The sequence below is a fragment of the Penaeus monodon genome, chromosome 16, assembly GCF_015228065.2.
Source record: "Penaeus monodon isolate SGIC_2016 chromosome 16, NSTDA_Pmon_1, whole genome shotgun sequence".
In the NCBI taxonomy this organism is placed as follows: domain Eukaryota; kingdom Metazoa; phylum Arthropoda; class Malacostraca; order Decapoda; family Penaeidae; genus Penaeus; species Penaeus monodon.
Genome location: NC_051401.1, coordinates 46,209,213 through 46,212,485, shown reverse-complemented (window position 1 = coordinate 46,212,485; position 3,273 = coordinate 46,209,213). Strand labels below are relative to the sequence as shown.

The 3,273-nt window shown below is 42.2% G+C and overlaps 1 non-coding gene across 1 annotated transcript; it reads right to left on the bottom strand.

Moving 5' to 3' along the window:
* Positions 1–3,006: 3,006 nt before the first annotated feature.
* Trnas-uga lies at positions 3,007–3,088 on the bottom strand. Its single transcript has one exon. It is a non-coding gene; the product is annotated as a tRNA-Ser (tRNA).
* Between the last annotated feature and the right edge of the window lie 185 nt (positions 3,089–3,273).

The following is a 3,273-nucleotide window of genomic DNA, read 5'->3' as shown; positions in this document are numbered from 1 at the left end:
ACTCTGTTGTCCCGTTTTCCACGTTTTCCCGTTACCCTGACCAGGCAAAAAGTATAATCGTGTCCCTTCACCGATAGGTCATTGGGGTGCGAAACCACATACAAAAAAAGGGTTTAGGTCTATCCCCAGTGGTGTAAATTGGGAAAGATCCTGGGTTACTTCACTTTTTTAAATATTTCATTTGTTAAGGGATCCCCAGGCGTTAACCCCACAGGGTGGATGGATGGATGGAGGATGGAAGGAGGAGGGGTGGAGGGGGGATTGGGGGGGATGGGGGGGTGGAGGGGGGGGGGGTGGGGGGGAGGAGGAAAAATGGAGGAGGATGGATGGATGGGGGGTGGAGGATGGGTCGGGGATGGGGGGTGGGGGGTGGGGGATGGAGGGATGGATGGATGGAGGGTGGGTGGTGGATGGAGGTGGAGGAGGGGGTGGATGGAGGATGGAGGATGGGGGGGGGAAATGGAGGATGGAGATGGGGGGAAAATGGATGGATGGATGGATGGGTGGGGGGGTGGAGGGAGGAGGGGGGGGGTGGTGGGTGGATGGGGAGGGAAATAAATGGATGGATGGGGAGGATGGATGGATGGGGGATGGTGGATGGATGGATGGTGGGGGGGTGGAGGATGGGCGGGGGTGGGTGGAGGTGGAGGGGTGGATGGAGGATGGATGGGGGAGGATATGGAGGGATGGAGGATGTTTGGGTGGATGGAGGGGTGGGGGAGGGGGTGGGGGGGTGGTGGGTGGAGGAGGATGGTTGGATGGATGGATGGATGGAGGATGGGGGGGTGGAGGATGGAGGGGGGGGATGGAGGTGGAGGATGGGGGGGGGGAGGTGGATGGAGGGGTGGGTGGAGGATGGATGGGTGGAGGGGATGGGGGGATGGTGGATGGGTGGATGGATGGATGGATGGATGGATGGGTGGGGGGTGGAGGGTGGATGGATGGATGGGGGATGGGGGGATGGATGGATGGATGAGGAGGGGATGGATGGATGGATGGATGGGGGGGGTGGGTGGGGGGGTGGGTGGATGGATGGGGAGGGAGGGGGGATGGATGGAGGGGGATGGGTGGGTGGGGGGGTTTAGGTGGGGTATGGGGAAAATTATGATTAAACTGTATTTCATCTTATCTGTTAACCTATCCCATTTTAAGAATTTTCTCCTCTCCACCCACACACACAACACACACACACACACACACACACAACACACACTACTATACACTCCCCAAACGGGGGCACGCACGTACACACACAAACCTTGACAAAATTGAAAAAAAAGCATAATTTGATTTCTATTTAATTTTTTTTCCAATTTGTTTAAGACAGGATCAGGGGGAAAAAAAGGGATGGAAAAATAGAAAAAAGACGCTGTATCCCCTTTTTTTTATTTTTTATCAGTAGTTATGTTTGACGCAAAAAAAGAGTGCGGTGTCGAGGGGTTAAGGAGTTGGACTCGAAATCCAATGGTTTTTCCGCACGGGGGCAAACCGCCGCAGCGACAAAAGCGGGGGTGGGGGGGGAAAAAATAAAAAAAAAAAATATTTTTAAAAAAAAAACAAATTTAAAAAAAAAAATATAAAAATAAAATTTCGGAAAAAAAAATAACATTATAAAAAATTAATAAAATAAAAAATATTTTAATAAATAAAGGATAAAAAAAATGAAAAAAAAAAATAAGCACAGACCCCCCAAAAACACACACCATTTTGTGGTGGGGTGGGGGATAAAAACACAAAAAAAAAGGGGACAAATAAAATAAATAATAAAAAAATTTTAATAAAAATAAACAAAATAAATAAAAAAAAAAAAAAAATAAAATAAAAAACCACAAACCACCCACAAAAACAACAAAAAAAAAAAAATATAAAAAATATATAATATATTATATATTATTGTGTGTGGTGTGTGTATTATATATATATATATATAATATAAATTATTAATATAATAATATATAATTAATATGTATATAAAAATATATTAGTTTACAAAAAAAGGAACACCGGCACCCCGGGAAAAGGAACTGGGCCCTTACCACTTACTCATTCCAAGAGCATCACAACATGAAAATCACATTATGCTGTGACCACGGCGGCTCAGACATGAACCTACCGTTAAAGAAAGATATAATATATATATATAATTATATATATATATATCATATATATATATATATATAATATATATAGTATGTGTACATATTTATACACATATATACATATGTATTTGTGTTTTTTGTCTCAAGAGAGGAATATTCAGTATCTGTCTCCTCCGCCTCCGGGAACAGAGATTCAATGCGTGCGTCCTCTCCCTCAACTCCACTCACGATTGAAATCATGGTCTCTGGCAGTTCTGCTCCTGTTCTCACGTTCATAATATTGAACTGTTTGGGTGCGCTGAGCAGATACTCGTTCTCTTAACACGCGATGCCAATCTTCGGTTCGTGCCCAAGGCAAGGCAACATACCGCTTATAAAAAGTCCTTTTATTAATTGAATTGCCTAATCACTAAAAAGAAAAATACAAATGTATATGTATATATATACATATAGATAGATATATAAGCAGACAGATAGAGAGAGAGATACGGATGCAGGGATGTATATGTATCAATCACTTCCTTGATAACTTTGTCTATGCTCTGCCAAAAATCAATAACCTCACTTGAGTTTAATGGATGTTATAAATAAATAAATAAATAAATAAACATTTTTTTTTATAGTGATGATGAGAAGAAAAAGTTTCGAGAGAGCTAGTTAATATAAGACAAATACATTTTCTACGGCCCGAGCTGGCACGCATAACAGTGAGTGCCAATTTTAAACTGTCGCTGGCACTAGTCACGTCCCAGCAGGGCACTATATGACACCCACGGCCCTTCTCATTTCTGACATATCTAATGATATTATCATATAATATCATCTCTTAACATACCTTCAGTTCATATTGTTATAACCAATTGATGCATGTTAGTAAAAAAAAAAAAAAAAACTCTCTCTTTCTCTTCGCTGCGGACAGGATTCGAACCTGTGCGGGCAGAGCCCAATGGATTTCAAGTCCATCTCCTTAACCACTCGGACACCGCAGCTGTTGTTCAAAAGCTGTTTCGACCTGCAGTTTAGCCAACCACTGACGTAAAACTATCTTGGTTTCGGGACTGTAACTCTTGAAGGTAATGTTATATTTGGATTACTATCTGACATGATTATATTTAAACGCGGTTAGTTCAATTTTTTTGGATTTACTATCTGGCGTTTTAATAATTTTAAAAAA